The sequence below is a fragment of the Aquarana catesbeiana genome, linkage group LG04, assembly GCF_042186555.1.
Source record: "Aquarana catesbeiana isolate 2022-GZ linkage group LG04, ASM4218655v1, whole genome shotgun sequence".
NCBI lineage: Eukaryota > Metazoa > Chordata > Amphibia > Anura > Ranidae > Aquarana > Aquarana catesbeiana.
In genome coordinates this window covers 145,732,176-145,746,172 of record NC_133327.1, presented here as the reverse complement: position 1 = coordinate 145,746,172, position 13,997 = coordinate 145,732,176, and the positions used below count along the sequence as shown (strand labels likewise).

The 13,997-nt window shown below is 47.0% G+C and overlaps 1 long non-coding RNA gene across 1 annotated transcript; it reads left to right on the top strand.

Annotated features, from left to right (window-relative positions):
- The first annotated feature begins 7,464 nt into the window (after positions 1-7,464).
- Positions 7,465-12,339, top strand: LOC141141425 (uncharacterized). The gene is made up of 3 exons (XR_012244071.1): positions 7,465-10,775; positions 10,864-10,929; positions 11,798-12,339. It is a non-coding gene; the product is annotated as an uncharacterized lncRNA (long non-coding RNA).
- Positions 12,340-13,997: the final 1,658 nt, after the last annotated feature.

The window sequence follows — 13,997 nt, the reverse complement described above, 5'->3', positions numbered from 1 at the left end:
GCAGCTGGGGGAACATGACTGCCAGATTGCTGTCCGTCTTGGACACCCCCTCTCTCTTGGCTCATGTTACTGCCTTCCTCTGGCTGGGTACCATCATCGGAGCCTTCAAAACGCTGGGCATCCTCCTGGAGCATATACCCAACACTGTGGTCAAACAGTTCGGGGGACTGCTTAGGAGGACATGGTGGGGCTAGGGAAGGAGTGACTGATGCCATTGAGCCGAGGGAAGAGGCCGCATTGGCAGCTGCTTTGCCAAAGTACCCTGAGCCTGGGTGAGAGAGGATGAGGAGGATGAGGACGGCTTGGTCATCCACTCTACCAAGTCTTCCGCATGTTGCAGCTCAACACGGCCAGCTGCCGAAAAAAAGGACAAGCGTGTCCCACGGCCACGTGCTAATGAGGAAGCACTGTCTCCACGACCAGCACTGTTGCCTCTAGACACAGAGCCTGCTTGCCCTCTTTTATTGGCTTGTGACTGTCTGCCTCTCCTTGTTGGCCGTCCAGACATACTAATGGCCTGCAGTGAGATGTAGCTGCACAAAGCTGAGATATATATATAGATATATATATATATATATATATATATATATATATATTATATATACTGATACTGCAGCTAGCAGAATCAACTGCCTGCCTGTATTATTATTAGTATGAGAACACCAGCAATTGTCTTCAGGTAGCTTCAGGTGCACACTGTCAAGAAGACACAGTACACTAACTGTAAATACTGCAGCTGCCTGCCTGTGGTACTAATAGGATCAGAAGAACACCACCAATTTTCTTCATGTAGCTTTAGGTGCACACTGTGCAGAGGACGCACTACACTAACTGTAAATACTGCAGCTGCCTGCGGTACTAATAGGATCAGAAGAACTCCACCAATTTTCTTCAGGTAGCTTTAGGTGCACACTGTGCAGAGGACGCACTACACTAACTGTAAATACTGTAGCTGCCTGCCTGTGGTACTAATAGGATCAAAAGAACACCAGCTATTTTCTTCAGGTAGCTGTAAATACTGTAAAAACACCTGCCTGCCTGTCACTAGGAAGAGAATAACAGGAACGGATCTAGCTAAACTGAATACAGTACATAGTGTGGGGCGTGTACTAAACCCCCTGAGCCATAATTGGCCAAAGCCACCATGGCTTTGGCCAATTACGGCTCTCTGTACAGACGGCGCTGTGATTGGCCAAGCATGTGGGTCATAGTGCATGCTTGGCCAATCATCAGCCAGCAATGCACAGCGATGCCGCAGTAAATTATGTGCCGTGACGCGCCACTCGAATTTGGCGCAAACGGTCCATATCGTTCGCAATTGGTCGAACATGTGATGTTCGAGTCAAACATGGGTTTGATTCGAACTCGAAGCTCATCCCTAGTGTGGAGCTGTGAAGTGAAGTTGGGTTGTGTTCTGTTGCTCTTTGTGATGTTTGGTAAGCCATTTCTACAAGATTGTAATAACATATTTTGCTAATAATACACTACTACTTGTTGATGGTACCAGTAACCAACTTTGGACTCTTGCATATTTCAAAAAGCTTTTTCGTACATTAGGTTAGTATGGAGTTTTAGTTATCTATGTTCATTATTTGATCATTTATCAGTGGTATATTTCTGCTCTAATTGTACTGATCAAGGTAACTTAGTAGTTTGAGTTATGCCGCGTACACATGAGCGGACTTTACCGCAGACTTTGCCCGGCAGACTTTTCAACTGACTTTACGACGGACTTTCGGAATGAACGGACTTGCCTACACACAATCCACCAAACTCCGTCGAATTCGTACGTGATGACGTACGACCGGACTAAAACAAGGACGTTAATAGCCAGTAGCCAATAGCTGCCCTAGCGTGGCTTTTTGTCCGTCGAACTAGCATACAGACGAGCGGACTTTTCGACCGGACTCGAGTTCGACGGATAGATTTAAAACATGTTTCAAATCTAAGTCCGTCCAACTTTTGAGAAAACAAAGTCTGCTGGAGCCCACACACGATCGAATTGTCCGACGAAATCCAGTCCGCCGGGCAAAGTCTGCCGTAAAGTCCGCTCGTGTGTACGCGGCATTACTGTTTAGTAACACCCAGCAATCACTCATTTGTTGGGTTCAAATCCCAAATAGGTCAATACCTGGCTGAAGTAACAATGGCAAATGCATAAGTGCCATTATGCGTTTGTAAATGTGCTCTTGAAACTTTAGACAGGTGGTTGCATGTTTGGGATTGGAACTCATTTCCTTGTGTTTTTCGAGATAGGAGTTATGATTACTAGAGGTCGACCGATATATCTGCCGGCCGATATTTGACGTTTTTTTCTTAATCGGCATCGGCCGATTGTGCTGATAAAAAAGGCCGATATAACTCAGCGGACTTGCAAATGACTTCTGAAGTCAATACAAGTTGCCTGTATTCTTCTCTGAAGACTTCTCCCCCTCTCTGGGCAGCCTGCCAAATCTGATAAAAAGAACCTGAATTGATACAATGTTTACACTTCTGAATGAGCTGAACTCTGTGTGTAGAAGCTCTCAGTTTAACCATTTAAAGACTAAATCTTTTCTGACACTCGTTGCTTACAAGTAAAAATCCTGTATTTTCTGCTGGAAAATCACTTAGAACTCCCAAACATTATATATTTTTTTTAGCAGAGACCCTAGGGAATAAAATAGCGGTTGTTGCAATATTTTATGTCACACGGTATTTGCGCAGCGGTCTTTCAAACGCAATTTTTAAAAAAAAAAAAATACACTAATAAATTTACAAAAAAAACTAAGCAGTAAAGTTAGCCCATTTTTTTTCGTCCAAAAGTTTTGATTACCTGTTTTTGTGTATTTATTTTTAAGATATAGTTTTTTTTTATATATTTTTTTTTATCTAAATTCTACATACAAGTGAACTGATTGGAGGTTTGTTTTGTTTAATAAATGTTTAAATGTAAAAAATTTTCTGTATCACTTTAGGTTGCTTTCACACTGCAGCGGGCATGCGTTGACGGCAAAACGCTGCTAGTTTTAGCGGCGCTTTACCGTCATTTTAGCGGCGCTATTCGGCTGCTAGCGGGGAGCTTATAACCCAGCTAGCAGCCGAGGAAGGGGTTAAATGCGCCCCTGAAGCGCCGCTGCCGAAACGCTTTGCAGGTGGTTTGGCAGCGGTGCGCATTCATTTCAATGGGCAGGAGTGGTGGTATACACCGCTCCAAAGATGCTGCTTGCAGGACTTTTTTTTAACATCCTGCCAGCGCATCGCCTCAGTGTGACAGCACTCGGGATATCACACTGAGACTGCAGGGAAGACGTTTTACAGGCACTTTACAGGCGCTATTTTTAGCCCAAAAGAGCCTGAAAAACGCCCCAGTGTGAAAGGGGTCTAACTGTTAAATTTTATGAGATGAAGGAAAAAAAAAAAAAAAGAAGAAAAAAAAAAAAAAATCGGCCTAATATATCGGCCCAAAAAAATCGGCATCACATATCGGCCACCGAGTTTTCTAAATATCGGTCGACCTCTAATGATTACTAAGCAACTAGTGAAGTGTTTCTCAACTCCGCACCATAACAGGTCATGTTTTCAGGCTTGCCATTATTTTGCACAGGTGATGTGATCACCTTGTAATTAACACAGCTGTTTCATCTGAGGTAAATCATGAAGACATGGTGTGACCTTGAGGACTGGAGTTAATAAACACTGAACTAGTGTATACAGCTCTACCTTCAATATATATCATTGCCATAATTAAACAATAAACAGATCTACATACAACTCAATATTAGAAGACACCAGTTGAACGTAAAATGATATTTGATATGTAATTGAGCTCTAACTGTAAATATTTAATGTTTAACACTGCAGAATAGCAGACATTACTCATACTCCCAATGAAATGTCTTTGTTGGCTGAACATGCTAACAAAACAAATAATATAAATGACATTATAAATAACCACTACAGAATAGTTACAATACTTCTACTATTCGTCTGTTGCACATAAATGTACAACCACGCTAATTCACAATCATGCATTGCTTCCCTAATTGGAATATATATTGGCCATTTTTTATTTTTTTTATAAATCTCTTTATTAATTAATAATCTTCAGTTTATCCACTCTCACAGGAGCTACCATATACTTTTCATTAATAATCATTACATTGAGAAAAAACAATTAAACATAAAAACATTCATTCTTCCCCTTAAACCCTTAGGCTCTGTTTCCACTATTACAACTCCAAAGTCAAGTGATTTAAAGTGTGACTTTGCAATGCGATTTTTGATGTGATGTCATGCGACCGGTGAAAACCATGTGAGAACAAGTCGCACCGAAGTCGGAACAAAGTAGTGCAAAAACCTTGTTTTGAGTCGCACCAATTAGAACGGGGAACATTAAAATAGATGGGTTTTGACTTGTCATGCGACTTCACATGTGTCATGTCGCACAACAACTCGCAGTAGTGGAAACAGAGCCTTAGGATAGTGGCCTATTCTCTACATGAAGCTGTTCGAAACAAAATAACAGCAAGAGGGACAGCAAAGTGTACCAATGTGATGACTGTATAGATCAGTTTATACTGTGCTTATCCAGTTCCTTTTTATCATTTCTCAAAGCCATGATTTTAAGAATGTTGTCCCCTGACACACGTCTCTCCAGATGCTATTACCACATACATAAAATCTAACAACTGTAAAGACACATCACCTACCCCTGCCTCTGTGATTTTTCAGCTGTCTGCATGCAAGCACACATGTCCACCTCTACAAAAAGCGATTACACTTGGTAATAGGTGCTCCTTCAGTCAGGTTGCATTTTCCCAGTTTCCCATCTATCACGATTTCTGATTCCAGCTACTTCCTCTTCCAGGTCATGATTTTTTTGAAGCCAAGGTTACAATGCTGTTCAACTACCACATGTCTGTCACCCTGATACTCCCACCAAAAACTTGCTTAGCAAGTCTGTTAACTTAAAGAAAGTTCCATTCACACATATGTACATTGGATCTGTGTTTCCCCACATCCAATTTTCATTACAGGAGAGTGTGACTGACCCTCAATGAAGCTGGGTCAAACAGGTCCAGAGCAGATGCCGTCCAAGGCCACTTTCCTGCTTGTACCACCTGAAAGATATCCAACTTTGATGCAACTTGAATCACTGCCTGTGATACGACTTGACCTCCATAGGCCTCAAGTTTACAAAGTTGGAACAAAGTAGTGCAGGAACTACTTAGAGGTTGATGCGACTTGAAGTCGCACAGATATGAACAGTACTCATTGGAAATCATGGGGTACAACTTGGAATGCAACTTGGGACTACGAAGTCACATGACAAGTTCATAGTTGCCAACATTGAAAAAAAAATATGTGGGACACTTTTTTGGCTGTAGGCGGAGCCGTACAATAATTAGGGGGCGTGACATTTGTTTGTAGGCGTGGCTTAGCAAAAAATTTACAAGTGCGTCGAAAACTGGGCGTGGCTTACGTGAAAAGTGGGCATGGCTTACGTGAAAGTGGGCGTGGCTTACGTGAAAATGGACGTGGCTTAAATGGGCGTGGCTCAAGAGGGTGTGGTTAGAGTCTGAGATGAATGAGGGATGGAGAGGAAAAGGGGGAGAGGGAAATGATGGGACAGCAGCCCCAGATCCTACACAATAGAAATATGTGTATTCTAGAAAGTTTAACAATCAGCAGATAAAGATACTCCAAACGCCTGGTGTTAACGCTTCAATCATCCCGGCACCATGGTTGTTATGGTGTCAGGATGATTGAAGCGCATTATTTCTATTATTACATTGTAATATAAAATTAAATCATTCAACTCACCATAATGCCGAATCAGTGGGATCCCTGAGCGTGTAACTAGCCACGTCGCCTGCCACCAGCAGAGTCTGTCCTTGCATCAGGTGCCCCCAGCAGAGTCTGTCCTTGCATCAGGTGCCCCCGGCAGAGTCTGTCCTTGCATCAGGTGCCACCAGCAGAGTCTGTCCTTGCATCAGGTGCCCCCGGCAGAGTCTGTCCTTGCATCAGGTGCTCCCGGCAGAGTCTGTCCTCGCATCAGGCGCCCCCGGAAGAGTCTGTCCTTGCATCAGGTGCCACCAGCAGAGTCTGTCTTTGCATCAGGTGCCACCAGCAGAGTCTGTCCTTGCATCAGGTGCCCCCGCCAGAGTCTGTCCTTGCATCAGGTGCCCCTGCCAGAGTCTGTCCTTGCATCAGGTGCCCCAGCCAGAGTCTGTATAGACCCCCTCAGTGCAGACCCCCTCCATCAGTGCAGATCCCCTCCATCAGTGCAGACCCCCTCCATCAGTGCAGACCCCCCCTCTATTAGTGCAGACCCCCCTCTATTAGTGCAGACCCCCCCTCTATTATTGCAGCCCCCCCTCTATTAGTGCAGACCCCCCTCAGTGCAGCCCCCCTCTATTAGTGCAGCCCCCCTCAGTGCAGCGCCCCCTCTATTAGTACAGCCCCCCTCAGTGCAGCCCCCCTCTATTAGTGCAGCCCCCCTCTATTAGTGCAGCCCCCCTCAGTGCAGCCCCCCTCAGTGCAGCCCCCCTCTATTAGTGCAGACCCCCCCTCAGTTAGTGCAGCCCCCCTCAGTGCAGCCCCCCTCAGTGCAGCCCCCCTCAGTTAGAGAAGCCCCCCCTCAGTTAGTGCAGCCCCCCCCTTAGTGCAGCCCCCCCTCAGTGCAGCCCGCCCTCAATGCAGCCCAGCCCCCGCTCAGTGCAGGAGCGGCCGGTGTTCTGCCGAGAAAGTTCCCCTCAGCAATGGAGGACCCCCTGTACTGCACAGGCGCAGCGCTTGCGCAGTACGGGGCTGGGGAACTTTCAGCAAGACACGGCGCCGGCGCCGTGTCTTCTGCTCGCTTCAGTGGAGAGGGGAGGGGCCGTGCAGCTAAAGAAGCCGCTTCATTGGCTGCACGGTTCGAGCCCCCTTCCCCTCTCCACTCAACACTAGAGGAAGATAGAGCGGCGGCGCCGGCCGCCATTTTGCTGGAGCCCGCTGCTCCAAAAAAACAAAAAAAACAACATTCCCGATTTTCCTTATGGAAAATCCCGATTCGGGACAGCCTCCAATCGGGACAAGGGTCCCAAAATCGGGATTGTCCCGGGAAAATCGGGACTGTTGGCAACTATGCAAGTTGGACCCCAGGATTTCCAAAGACTAACATTCATATCTGTGCGATTTTAATTTGAAGCGACTTCAAAGTAGTTCCTGCACTACTTTATATGACTTGAACTCCATAGACATCAAGAATACACAAGCATTGATTCAAGTCACACAGTCTTTCAGGACGTGCAAGTGTGAAAGGTGCTTAAAAAAGGCAATGTGCGTCTTTGGCTCCAGTTAGGGTGCCAAGTCAAGCCTCAAACCACACTTGCTTTTAGTATGAACTAGAGAACAGAACATGTACTGGACCCCATGGTGTTAGCCACGGCCATAGCAGAAAACTACAATCACACTTGTCATGCAAACATCAAAATTGCATGTCCAGTTGTTCAACATTAAGTATGGGCTCGGGCATGATTTTTTCTAACCCACGTGCCTGAACCCACCAGGAAGCTCACACTGCGCATAGCTAATCACAGGCAGTGAGACATTTCCCGATCCGCGGCAGCACAGATCAGTAAATGTGTCACTGCCTGTTATTAGCGCTGTGCAGTGTGAGCTTCCTGGCGGGCCCAGTCACGTGGAGCTGTCAACACATCTGAGCCCATCTTTATTCAGCATGTTTTTGAATGTTACCCATTGATATTTGTGCAAAATACAGTGGCAGCGTCTTCCATGTAGTTCATGCACTACTTAACACTGACTTTCATGCAAGTTGAGGGCCTTAGACTTTAAGGGCAACCTGCAGAAGTTACATAAAAGTCTTACCTGAATGTCAGACAAGCAAACAGTTTGCCACAGGGCTGGACTGGGACAAAAATTTGGCCCTGGACTTCATCCAGACCGGCCCACTTTAATTCAATAAAATGCTGCCCCCCCCTTAAAAACAAAAAAAATCCGCCCACCAAAAGGAGAGAGGGGTTGAGGGAAAGGGGATGAGTGTAAGAGAGAGGCATTTTTCAGTTGCTTTTGGGCTAAAAATAGTGCCTGTAAAGCATCTGAACAACGCCTCCCCTGCAGTCCCAGTGTGGCAGGTCATTAACAAAAGTCCTGCAAGCAGCATCTTTGGGGTGGTGGAGGAGCAGTGTATAAACCGCTCCCTCACCGCTCCTGCCCATTGAAATGAATGGGCATCGCTGCCAAAGCGCCTGCAAAGCGCTTCGGCAGTGGCGCTACAGGGCACATTTAACCCTTTTTTTTTCAGCTGCTAGCGGGGGTTAAAAGCACCCCGCTAGCAGCCGAATAGCGCCACTAAAATGATGGTAAAGCGCAGCTAAAACTAGCAGCGTTTTACCGTCAACGGCCTAAGCGGAAGCGGCCTAAGAGTCAGGGTTTGAATGAGAGAGAAGGAGTGAGAGAGACAGAGGGGGGCTGAAAGACAGTGGAGGGGCTGAAAGACAGAGGAGGGGCTGAAAGACAGAGGAGGGGCTGAGAGACAGAGAGGGGGAGCTGAGAGACAGAGGGGGGACTGAGAGAGACCACATAGCACTGTCCCTATCTACAGTTCCTCCTCTGATCTCCCTGTCTCAGTGTGCGGGCATGTATGTGCAGGATGCCGGGTACCTGATGGCCAGCAAGTCTCCCTCTTGATCCGGGGGTGCTTTCGCTGCTCTGCTCCTTCCAGCAGCTCCTTGGCAGCCTCCGCCTCCCACATGTTCTCTTCCTAGGGGCCCACAGTCAGCCTGTCCTCCGGCCCGGGCCTCAAAGTTCTTTGAGCAGAGAGGAGAGGAGGTGGAGGAATCGAGGTTCTGGAAGAGCCAGGGTGGCCGCGCCCACTCCTGTTTGCCTCTTCGGTGGTCAGGGAGGGGGTGGAGCTCTTCTCCCTCCTGGGCTCACACATCTAAATGCCCTCCTCGCTTACCACCTTCCCCAAAACCCCGCCGCTGTTTGCTGCCACGCTTATGGTTGCCAGCTCATCCCTTTAAACCCAAACACATATGAATTACACAGGTTCTGAGGCAAATTTTAACGCAGATAAGGCACCAAGTGAGTTCAACCTGTGTAATTCATATGTGTTCGGGTTTAAAGGGATGAGGTGGCAACCCTAGCCGCGCTCCCGCTGCCGCCAAACTCTGCATAAAAAACGTCCCACTGAGCCATCGGCCCACCGGGAAACTCCCGGTATTCCCGATGGCCAGTACACGCCTGGTAGGGCAACAATTGTCCATTTTCACTGGGCAAAGCCAAAATTGCATCCAAGATGGCTCAATCTAAAGTCGCCCCAAGTTTGGAGTCCTAAAACTGTGAATGATGCCTAAGTGTTTGAGCCAAGCTCTTGGGTGTGTGTATTTAAGTCGCCTTATTTGCCTGTAGCTGCTGCACTTGATGTCATACCAATGACTGCAGTCTATTTTGCTTCTCCACACGTTTTATGCCTTTCTCTGGGCCAAATGTGGCCACTCCCATTTTTGGGCGGGCTGTTTGTTGCTGTGTGCATTTGGTAAGTGTCTGTGTTCCCGACCTGCGCTATGCACTTTCAAACTCAGGTGCTCACCTCTTTTTGTTCTGTCTCTTTTGCAGACTTATCTATATCCCCCCCCCCCCCCGGCAGAGAGCCATCGTTTGTGTTCGGTGTGTGTTTGGTAAGTGTCTGTGTTCCCGATGTGTGCTATGCACTTTCAAACTCAGGTGCTCACCTCTTTTTGTTCTGTCTCTTTTGCAAAATTATCTGGATCCTCCCCCCCCCAGCAGAGAGCCATTGTTTGTGTTCGGTGTTCAGGCACTGACCTAGTTTTGTTCAGGCGCTGACCTAGCTTTGTTCTGTTTCTTTTTCAGATTTTGTCCCAGTAAGCTGCTGCTGCCACTCAGCCAGACCACCTGCCCATCTGGTCCACCCATGGCACCCCCAGGAAGGGGGAGGGGAAGGGGATGGGGGAGGGGGAGTGGGGACGGGCCGGGCCTGGGGCCAGGCTGGGCACGTTGTCTAGCTCGGGTGTGAGGGAGGCTCCAGTTGCTGCCAGAAGGGTGCGTGCTTCCTCCAGAGAAGAGGCGGACGCTGGCGGGAGACGTCCTGCACGTGCTGCCTCTCCTTCTTCAAGCCCTGAACAGGGTACTTCAAGGAGGAAAGGCAGTGTGGGTACTTCTCGCAGGCGTCCCCACTTCTCCTCCATGGAGAACCAGGCTCTTGTGGCTGCATATCCCCCCAGATATAAGCAGATCGCAGGAGCCTGGTCCCTCCAAACAAGTAAGGCGGCCAAAAAACGGCTGTGGGAGGAAATTGCAGTGGCTGTCAATGCAGTGGGCAATGTGGAGCACCATTCCATCGCTAGCCTCAAGAAGCATGTGGGGGGCATCAAGAAAGCTATTAAGGCCAGGCTGGCTCACTGGGCTGGGCAGGGGCATGTGACCAGCCAGGGTATCGCACCTGCTTACGTGGTGCTCCTCCATCAATATGAACAAGATTACCTGCCACTCATCCAGTTGGACACAATCCTAGGACTCCAAACTCGTGCCGATACGGATGAGTGGCAGCATAGTAACCAACTCTTGGCCATTACTTTGTGTCAGCTTCTTTGAATTTTCTACCCAGTCTAAAAAAGGACACATTGGAATACTTTTACACTTGTCCTGCAAATTCATTTTGGTTTCTCGCCTCTCTCCAGGGGGAGCGTCAGCCCCTGCCAGCTCAGCTGAGGAGGCTATGGCTGAAGATGCCCCACATACTGAGGAGGGGATGCAGCTCTCTCCTTGTAAGTTCAAAATGTGAATGTGCCAACCAATGTGTAAGGCTGTAATATCCTCTACAATCCAACTCACACGGTAATGTCCTATTCACAGCACAACATCAGCAGGAGGAGGAGGAATGGGACCAGCCCCTGCAGCAAAGCCTGGAGGAAGTTATTGGTATGTATTGCTAATGTGGTGTGGAGAATTCTTTGTAGGACTCTGGATTAAGCAATGAACATTGTTTTCATAGTGCTGGCCTACAAATGTTTAGAAAAAAATGAAATAAGCTTGGATGTTGACAGGCAAGGGTTTAATCTGCTTCTGTCACTTATAATCATTATGTAGCAAGACTAATGCCCTGTACACTCGGACTTTCTGACGGAATATGTGCGATCTGAGCTTTTTGTCGGAAATTCCAACCGTGTGTGGGCTCCATCGGACTTTTTCCATCGGAATTTCTGACACACAAAGTTTGAGAGCAGGCTATAAAATTTTCCGACAACAAAATCCAATCCTTTAAATTCCGATCGTGTGTAGACAAATCCGATGGACAAAGTGCCACGCATGCTCAGAATAAATTAAGAGACAAAAGCTATTGGCTATTGCCCCATTTATAGTCCCAACGTACGTGTTTTACGTCACCGTGTTCGGAACGATTGGATTTTCCGACAACTTTGTGTGACTGTGTGTATGCAAGACAAGTTTGAGCCAACATCCGTTGGAAAAAAACGATGGATTTTGTTGTCGGAATGTCCGATCAATGTCCGATCGTGTGTACAGGGCAAAACACATCTTCTTCCTTGCTGGCCACTAGTCATTAATGTATCCCCGGCTCTTGACCACTAACATACCTCTTTCTACACACAACTGTTATTTTGGGGTGTGTTTGCAAGTGTCCCATGTGCCATGTCAAACAGGAGGAAGCAAGATTGGAATGTTATTCTTTCCCAGTGCCTGATCCCTTAAACCAGTGCTCAAAAATGGCAGCTTATCCCTACAGCCTAATTTTTAGGCCCAAAAAATTATTTGACCTTTTTTTTTTTAGAACATCTGTCCCCTGGCGCAGCTGGAGCTCGAGCTGGAGGTAGCGAGGATTCTGCATCCAATGTTGGGGTAGGTGATATGACGTTACAAGGTGGACATGTCCAAATTTTTTTACACTTTTTTTTCCACATGTTGTTTGGAAATGGCATACCTTCAATCTTCTTGGTTTTGGCAGGGACATTCAGGCACTCCACCAGCAAGTCCTACACCCTCTGCAGCTGCTGAAGCTGGGTTGCCTGAACATCCAGTAAGAAATTCCACTTTTGTCAGGCAAACAAATGTTCCTCCAATTCTCTAACAATTATATTCCAGCTAGGCCATGATTTGTAAAGGTAAACTTGATGTGTGCCTCAACTTCTTGTGGGGTGGAGCATTGCTTAGTCAGGATTGTCCATTCTTAAGGTGCATATTCCAAGTATGGGGTGTAGTATGGCACTTTGTCCAAATCACAAGAATGAGGCTAGCAGTGTGGGTCAAAATTAGAACTTTTTGACGTCCAAACTGTGCAGCCATTGTAATGCTTGTAGTAATTATATAATGGGAAGGCATTATCTTAAGTGGTCCGAGGCTGCCTACATGAGCAAGTGTGTTTGTTGGCAGTCCATCCACCTGTCCTACTGTATGCTTGTAGTGTTTATGATGTGAGAAAAGATTTTGTGAGTAACTTCTATTTTTTTTTTTTGTGTCTTTTAGCCAGCATTGGATGCAGCCCCCCACCTTATCACAACCCACATTTGAATCTGCTAGAAAGGCTGGTTGCCCAGATAGAGCAATGGAGGCCTTCTGAAACAAGTGATTTAGTAAGGTTACTGGGGCTCACACAGCAATCTGTGCAGAGGTTGACTGGTAACCAGGAGATCCTGCAGCAGATCCAACGGGATATGCATCAAGTGATGCAAACTATGGTCACTAACCAGCATGCAGACAATCAGTTTTGGGGAACAGCTGCTGGCCATACTTCAACTGTTGGAACAGCAAAATCGTCTAAATAATGGGCAGCCAGCCGGGGGGGGTGCCGTATCCCCAATTAGCCACTTCCAACGATTCCCAGTCCCCTCCCAATGGTGAACCCCTAAACTCCGCTCCCTCCTCCCACACACACCACACATCTGCCCCTTCCTCAGATTCCACACTCCCCCTTCAACCCCCCATGCTGATCACCTCACCCCCACACTCCAACTTACCCAAAATTCTGGCCCCCCTTTCCACCCCTCATGTACACCCCAGCAGGACCCTCCACAAAATTTATATCACCAGACCACCTTGCAAGTCCTTCCCCAGACCCACCCTCCCCAGACCTCCTTCCCAGCCCACTTTGTCGAAGCCCCCTCTCCTCCCCCCTATCAACAAGAGCTCACCCATGCCTTTAACTTCCTCCAAGCACACACCCAAGCACAGGCCCACCAACAGAATCTCATCCAAGCCCAGTCCTACACCTTGCACAGAGCCACAACATAGCAACACTTCCAACACTCGCAATACACACTTCAGGCCTTCCAGACACAGCTCCAACCACAGCCCCTGAGCCAACTCCCTCACTACCCCTTGGCCATCCCTTTGACACAGCCCCCCTTCCAAGCCACTCTCCCAGCCCCTTCAACACAACCCTCAAAAGTCCCTACCCTCTCCTTGGTCCCCTCACACCAGCCCCCTGAGCAGCAGCAGCCACCACCTCCCCATTAAATGTATATATAATTTTTTTTGGCCTTACTGTTTTTGATTAATTTATATATTTTTGTGTTAATTTTGGCTTCATGTTTTTTAATAAATGTTCACATTTCAAAGAACTTATTGTTCTTTCTTGGGCAAATAGGCATGGGAAGGAATGTCCCTGGCTTGGTAACATTGGCATTTATACATAGGTGTTTTTATGATAGCAAACAAGTGCTTAAAATTAAACATACTAGTCTCAATCCTCAAATAAGAAAGCAAACATAAAAGGTAACTCATCGAGCAGGCAACTGATTCTAAGTGGTGATGCATGGATTTGTTTTGGGGTTTGCTTGATTTGTGTATTTTCTACTGGCAAGCTGTCTTCAAAATATTTTTGTAGGGACCAGGTTTAGAAAAGAGCACTAGCACATGTAACAGTTAGGCATTATATGCCATCCATTTTGCATTCAAATGTCATCAAGGAATGTTGTCACTTTCAGGGTGAGTCTGTCACCCTGCTGCTACATATTTAGTAGTGTTGCCTGGAT